Source organism: Hetaerina americana, unplaced genomic scaffold (assembly GCF_022747635.1).
Source record: "Hetaerina americana unplaced genomic scaffold, ioHetAmer1.1.p SCAF_2, whole genome shotgun sequence".
Taxonomy (NCBI): domain Eukaryota; kingdom Metazoa; phylum Arthropoda; class Insecta; order Odonata; family Calopterygidae; genus Hetaerina; species Hetaerina americana.
Genome location: NW_027286763.1, coordinates 90602886 through 90611380, shown reverse-complemented (window position 1 = coordinate 90611380; position 8495 = coordinate 90602886).

Genomic DNA, 8495 nt, shown 5'->3' with positions numbered 1-8495 from the left:
TAAATTCGAAGAAGTCAGGACAAGTGAGTGCAAGAGATGCTGACAGGCAATAGAATGCTAAAGAGGGTTATAGACAATAAAATGGGTAAGAGAGGCAGACTTAGGACAATGATACGCATTTTGAGTAGAATTAACTAATTAGAAAACATTCAGTGAAAGGTAAAGAATAATTGATTTTCACGCGGGGTTTAAGGATATTTTCTATCATTTTAGTTAGAACTTAGATTTATAGTAAAGTATACACAGGGTGCACCGAAAACATACCCTAAGCCGGTAAAATACTACTAAATTAATACTTCGCCGCTACTCAATGTAATTCATTTGATTTGTAGACCTCACGTTCCAAGTATTTTTATAATCGGATTCCTAAGCTTGTGAATATATCTAGGAAGTAAAAATACTTTCTCATGAATCCAATTATGTTATAAGAATACTATATAAAGGGATATCTTTATTTATACATAATTATTTTGATGTTATTGATTAACTTTTTGTGTAATGATATCTGTGGAATATGAATAAAACACGTGCTTTAATTATAACTGAATACTGAAATGTAATTACGAAAATAATATATTAACGCTTATGATTAAATATGCTTCACTTGTACCAAATTCAAGTCAAATATTTCCACTTTATGATTATATTATATCTATAAAAGGGACTGTAGTAGCCTAACTCGTTTTAATTCTACCAAAGAAGTGTGTGTTTGCCGGTGTATATTAATGTAAAAATAGGCAAATTTTGTCTAATTGTGCGAGTCAAAATAAAGAAAAAACTCATACACACCTTTTCACTTGATAGTTTCGTCGTTATAATTTTAATTCTTTCACTTCTATAGGAAAACGGAAGCTATTGATTTCATTTTACTATTTTACCAAGAATTTTATAACGCATTGAAAATATTTACGTTAAAAATTGCTTTTCTTTGTAATTTTTATTTCGAAGTTTGTCCATCAATTTTTTCTTCCATTATGTTTATGAAAATATCCGTTTCAAGTTACGCCCAATGAACAATTTTTCATTTTCTGCTCTACTACTAGAGATATTTTCTCTCCGCACACGGACAGCATATTGCTTGCTGGACTGAATGTTTTTATTTTCATATATCTATTCAGGCTAGTGGACATAATAAAAGTACACTTCAGAAGCGATAGAATTTAAGGAGTATGCATTATAAGTATGTATGAATAATTAAGGAATATACGTTCATATTAAATATAAATAAACTGTTGAAAAATGTAAGTACCCAAGAAAAATCGTAAATATGAAGTTTGAGTGGTGGAATACACGTAAATATAGGTCGGTTATATAATTTCAATAGGGAGGAAAACATTTCTTTCGTGCATAGAGTTTCCAATTTTCATTCAGATATCTCCAAAGATCCCATTTTTAAAATAGCTAAGCTTTTGTTTGTGAGGTTTAGGATCTTTGAGAAACGAATAGGACTTGATTTGTTCAAGTTTCATGTTTTATCATTGCCGTTATAAGTACTGACTTGCAGGGAATATAAAACGATTATTTGAACGTGAACATCATTAAACAAAACACCAGGGATGTATGAGTGACATATATACGTATATATACTTATATATGTATGTACATATACATATATATATAACGATTGTACGGAAAAACTCACACGAGCGGCACAAATAGAAAAGAATAGCAACATTTAAAAGAACACTCACACGGTAAATTGTTCTAGCTTTCTGCCCTCTCAGAGGCCTTCTTCAAGTGAGTCTCACAAGAAGAAGGCCTCTGAGAGGGCCGAAAGCTCGAACAATTTACCGTGTGTGTTCTTTTTAATGTTGCTATTCTTTTATATTTGTATTATATTGTGTCAGCCCATTATATATATATATATACACATTCAAACACGAAATCCCGCCAAACGGCGAATAAATACACATATATACAGAAACAGATATAAGGAAAACGGATAGGAACACACATAAAGGACGAACACAATAGAGGTGGGGAAGGCGGAATCGAACGGATCACAAGAGTAAAAATATTTACCGTTCGTGTCCCGGTCAAGGAAATATTTTTACTCTTGTTATCCGTTCGATTCCGCCTTCCCCACCTCTATTGTGTTCGTCCTTTATGTGCGTTCCTATCCCTTTTCCTTATATCTGTTTCTGTATATATATATATATATATATATATATATATATATATATATATATATATATATATATATATATATATATATATATATATATATATATGTATATGTATATATATAAATGTGTATATATATATATATATATATAAACTTCGTTTTTCAGAGTTTAACACGATAGAGGTAATCACTCACGCAGTAAAACTACAAAAGTGTATACACCTCTGCATATACTGCGTGAGTGATTACCTCTATCGTGTTAAACTCTGAAAAACGAAGTATCAATGGATTTTTAAATTTCCTACTCTCTTAATTATAAATAAGTCACAGATAATATTTTACAACAGGTTTTGGGTGATAATTTAAAACACATTTTTTTAAGACTTAAAATAATAAATCAGCATTTCATCGTATGCGGGAGTGGGCTTTTTCGAAACATAATACGTTCTAGAGTAATAATAAGTAATATTTACTTGCATAATATGCAATCTTTGTGATAGCCTAGTCCGTGTGGTATCATCTTTAGACTCCCACTGTCTTCTTTGTGCGCATGATCATGGTACTCAAAGATTTTGTCGTTTTACTTACCTTAATGACCAAACTCACCAGCATTTCTCTTATGGCAGCATTGACACCACAAATATACATTTTCTAGGATTGTTCCATTTTATTCCTAAGCTTTTTGAAACCACATCGTATTCTAAAACTCTGTATCGTTTATTATGGTGTCCAAAAAATGTTCCCTCGAATAAATAAAATCAATGGAAAACGATATCTGGATATAAGACTACGGAAATGAATAGCTAATTAAAATCAGATATTTTCAAAAACTCTTAAAATGAATTAAATGAGTTTATCTTGTAAGCGTGAAAAATTTATTAGCTATTTTTTTTATAATGTCAATGGTACTGGTATCCTTCAATACAGGAATGCACGAAGCGATGAGTCATTTTGAAGAGTCAAGAAACAATAAGGAATTGATGAAAACGAGCACGCCTTCATGTGACATTCCATGCTACTTGGTTTTGATTCGTAAGCATATTCGAGTGGTTGAGCTCTCGTGGTAGGTTTTCCCTTGCAGTATACAGGGACCGCTTTGACTTACCGGGTCGCGAGGTCACGTCCGCTGACCGGGTGATACCTATTTCCTCGTGCGCGCCGGTCGGCGAGGAAGGAGGTATGAGCAGAGTTTAAGGGTGCCGAATGGGGAGCACGGTATAGTGGGGGAGAGACGAGATGAGAGGCCGATGGAGGAAAAGGCAAGGGTAGAGTTTAGAGGGTAGAGAGGCGGGAGAGATTCGGGATACGAACGTCAGACGGGAGCGGAACTGAGCCATCTTCTTCAGGATGCTCGGCCGGAAGTGAAAAATGCAATTCCCGCGTCGTCTTTCAGTTAATAGGGCTCGGGAGACTGGACAAATGCATTTCGCTGTGCTATAAAATATCAAATGGAGCCTCCTTTGGAAAATAAGAATCCCTTGCTTTTCTTGTGCTTTCTTCGTAAAAAAACAAGGTTTGTTGACACGATTGGAAGAGGCAGCAACGCGATCGATTTTTCTCGCTTCACTGAGCTACTTTTTCTCGGAGCCAATTTCCAAACCTCAATTCATACCAACGACTGCTATAATGGAAATTAATGAAAAATAAAGCGATACTCCTTTGTTGATTTATATTTGTTATTTATTTTATTTTAAGTGACGACTCTCCGACTACATTTATGACCAAACTATATGATATAGTTGACGAGTTTATCAAAGATGAAAATGCAAATTAAATGAAAAATCCTATAAGATAGCTCATTTTGTATCGTGACGTTTCATAATAATCATTTTTTAGCATTTGTAAGTTCTCCATTAAATTATCAGTAATGAATATATTTGTCTGCAGGTGTACGTATATTCCAGACGTTATTAAAAGTCTATATTTGTAAAAAAGGTAGAATGAATCTAATTACTATTTCATTTTATTTTAATTCTGAAGAAGTTGAAATAATAGTCTGTGTTGAATTATACTTACTGGAAAGCCCTTTTTTTGATAAACTTGTGGGAAATAAAAACTGCACTGATATATATTAATTTTTAGATGATATAGGTTTAAAAAACTGGCATCATTGATGCTTCTCTGAGCACTTTCAAAATTCCGTTGCTGGAGATACTGAGAAGAGAGACCTTAAAGCGTAAGTGTTTATTACAGGTAAATGAAAGTGTATCACTGAAAGTGAGATAGGTATTCCCAAATGCTCTACTGCGTACAAAATGTTATAATACTGGTAAAAAAGAGCAACACCAAAGAAAAGTTTCCCTTACATGAAAATAAAATGAAATTTAATTTTTATTTCAATAGTAAATTTCGCCGGTCAAATATGTGGTTATTATGCAGAGCTATTCCTTGTGATCTGTAATATTCAAATTATGTTAAAATAAGTGCTCTTCGCTCTAAAACTTTGCCAAGTGTCGGCTCCGTTGATCAAAGCGTTTTTAATGGTTGCTTGAGAAGCGATGTTTTCCTTTAAATATAGGTGACTACTGGCAGCGTTGCTCTCATTTTAGGGAAAATATTCAAGTGATACGCAAACAGAGATTCATATGGATGGTGCATAACCATTATACATGCCTAGAATTCTCTAGAATATCCTTTTTGGGTTGATATATTACGTTTTTCAGTCCTTCCCATTTCCATACGAAAGAAAAGTTTCTCGGGAAACATGTTATTTCTGAAGAGAACGCGTAATCGATTGAAGATACGTGACCCAACAAGATGTATTCTACTTATTCCTGCATCTTATTGTTCCACTAAGGCTCACCATTTCCATTCAATTTCGCAGGCGGGTTGTCTTGGATAAAAGCCAGGTTTTTAAAGAAGATGACAGTGAATCACATGTTTTTCTGGACAGAATATTTATAGCTATCGTTGAAATGAGGTACTGTCTTTTTTTTTACACTTACTTAATACCGGTAAGTATATGCTATATTCTTATAGCAAATACGTAAAGTAGGTAATAACAGATAATATTTCAATTATTTCACTCTTTGAAGCAAAATTTTATTTAGAAAAATGTATAACTGAAAAAGTAACTACATGCCAGAAGTATCAGATATCAACTTGTGTATGTTAGTGGAGGCTAGAAATTTAGATCATTGTTCAGTCTTCGACCGTCCAAAACTTATCTTAAACATTAGGATACCTAGCGTAAATATAATTACGTTAGTCAGTGAAATAACAAATGCTGTAATTTTTGTTTCATAGGGACTAGATTTCTGATTTAAGTACTAGTTTTATAATGCCCTAGAATTAAAATTCAAAGATAGAATGCCAAGACCTATATACGGTATAAATGCCAGTGAAATATCAAATGACGTAAGTTTTGTCTTATATGGTCTCGGGTTCTCATGACTTTATGATTTTCAAGACTTCCAATGTTCCTTTTAACACATAATAACAAGCTACTTTTATAATTTTGATTCAAGCACCCGTGTGGGTTAGGTGGAAAGCTCTCCATGGAAAAGATTTTTAAAGCTGAGCCTGTACAAAATCTTGCTCCTAACCGTGCCATTCATATTGACTCTGGCTGGAGCTCTATGGCTAATTGCAGTGCATGGGGGACCAGAGCGATGTTCAACGGTCCCCCACCTCCCCGAATATTTCTAATTCCAGGCTTTTCGTTCCGTTTTTATATAAAATACTCATATTTAACGTTACTTTCCGTTCCGTAGGCAGAAATATAAATAACCGAAAACGTACCAAAAGAATAATTCTCGCGGAGCATACCAGTTCCTTTGGAAAAGAAAAACCTACACGTGAATATCCCGAGAGGTAAATACAAGGACCTACTAGGTCATGAATTTGCAAAACACTTCGTATAAAGAATGCCTGGGTACCGAAATATTCTTTCAAAGGTACAAATTTTTCTAATTTTTTTTCTATTCTCCAACATTGGCAGCTTCGTTTTTGTTACTAAAAGGAGAATTTTTGATCCACTTTCAAATGGGAAACTTTATTTGAAATGATTAGAAGATGTCTCCTTTTACATACTTTCTATTGCATATTTCAACTTCTACTTTTTGGCAAATATGCGCAACAGTTTTTCGTGAAGTGAGTAGAAATGGTATACAATCGGAGTCAACTATTACCCATTGCGTTAATGTCATTAATATAGAGAAGTAATAATGGGGACCTGATGAAGTATCTTGAACAAACTTTTGCATGCGGTCATATCACATATTAATAATTCAGATTATGGTATTTTTATGTATTTCACTGGTTTAGTAACTTTGTGGTAACGTTATACGTGTTAATTTGTCAAAACCCTAATTCTAGAAAGATATAGTGTAGTAGAGCATAATTTTCTTCCGAAACCAAAAGTTCAAGTACCTAAGCAGAAACCGCGCTATTATCCAATAAATTGTATTAGTTTAGGTGCCACATTTTCAAAATAATAATATACTCTTCTTTATTTTCCTAAAACGATTGTGGGGAAGAAAGGGAATAGTGGGTGCAACTTATTCTTCTAGAGAAGAACGTTGGATGTAAATGCTCTCCTTGAGAATTATGTGTTGATTAGAGAAATTTCTTCAAAACATTAAATATAAAAAAGATTAAAGTAAATTTAAGTAACTACTCATATATGCTGAAATCAATCTGTATGTCCACTTTAAATATTTACTTTTACTCTTTTTGGTTCTCCATTTATCATTGATAATATCTCCAATAAAATTTATTTGAATTTTAAGATTTATATTAAATATTCTTAATATTCCCCTAAGTTCAAAATATATAGAATTAAAGTAAGTGCTTGGGTAGCAGTATCTCTGAGATAAATTACTGTTTGAAAGGTTTGAGTTTTACAGAGTAGACCAAGGCCAGGTAAGAGACCAACTCCTCACTCGAGGAATGGATAATTTCACACAATGCATTAATAAGGCTAAGAATAAAAGCATAAGTATTGCCATAAATGTACAGTTATCAACCCGGAGAACGATTTGATGCGTGATTGTATAGTTCACAATACTAAGACCAACGACTTTTGTAATTCACACATTACAGTAGGAGTTCTTCTTCTCGAAAAATCACATAGGTCGGGTGAACCTGAGGGTGCCCAGGGGCGTGCCCGAGAATCGAGACCCGGGCCCTTCGGTTATAAGCCCAATCCATCTACCCCTAGAATACCTTGTCCTAAGTATACTCATATTTTGTTTTAAATTCTTTTGACCTAATTCCACGCTAATTGAATTGGATTGAAAAAAATCGCATTATCATTTTCTTTTGTTAACGGACTTCTAAAAAAATTGATTGAATCTGAATCGTGTATGATTAATTAAGCAGCGACGGAAAATTATATCGCAATGTAGCAGAGTATAACTTAAATGCGTAACACGTTAACACACACCATTACATTTATATGGAATTTATCCAAAATATTTGGCTTGGATATACGTTCACGCGATTTGCAAGGCTAAACATTCTCCATTACAAGACCAAAAATTTGTTTTCCCTTTGAAAATGATGGGAATTTTTTTTTAATCCAATAAACTTATTTGCCCATATGAATATCTCAATGACAAATATTGCCAGAAATTCTTATTTATTTACCATTCCCGTTCCCTTTGTGAACTAGGCTAGGGAGCCCGTGGCTCTCTAAACATCACCATTTTTTCCACTCGCATATCGCCTTTGCAAAGGGAACGGAGACGGTTAGAGCCATTCCACTGTGTGGTCCTCCCCAAAACTCTTGCCACGCTGAAGGCGGGGCGAGTTATAACGATGACCTAGCCACTCCGCTCGCGAGACTCGGCCGGCCCGAAAAGGAAGGTGCCGTTGGTTTATCAGACGGCTGGATGTTTCCTCAAAGTGGAAGGACTGGTTAAGGATGTGAAGTAAAACGTGATGATGCCGGGAGACGATTGGCATCTATGCAGGCACTATCATAGCCTAAAGTCTGTAGGTAGATGGTTGAGACAAGAATCAGAGTAACTTGAAAACGTTCATAATGTCGGCATTCGCTTCCCAGACGACCATTGAAACGGGATAGTCTGACGTCGCTCTGAGTAATTCTCCTTCCGTGAGCGTCAAAATAATGAAATTTATTCCATTCCATTACATTACCGGCATGCCATTACCTTTGGAAATGACAGTAAGCGGTTAGGTAGGTACGCAGGTAGAAAAAGGTCAGCCGCAAAAGAGCGAGCGACAGCAGCAAGAGAAATAAGAATTAGTGTGCGAGGGAGGGAGAGAATGGAAGAGAGTAGGGGTCGTCCGAAACTAGGATCAAGGGTGGAGGTAAATAAAATAGGCCGGCAAACTCATAGGGCAAACTTGGAGGAGGAGGCCCGGGTATAGTGGCAGTGTATGTGTTTGCGTGAGTGTTCATGTG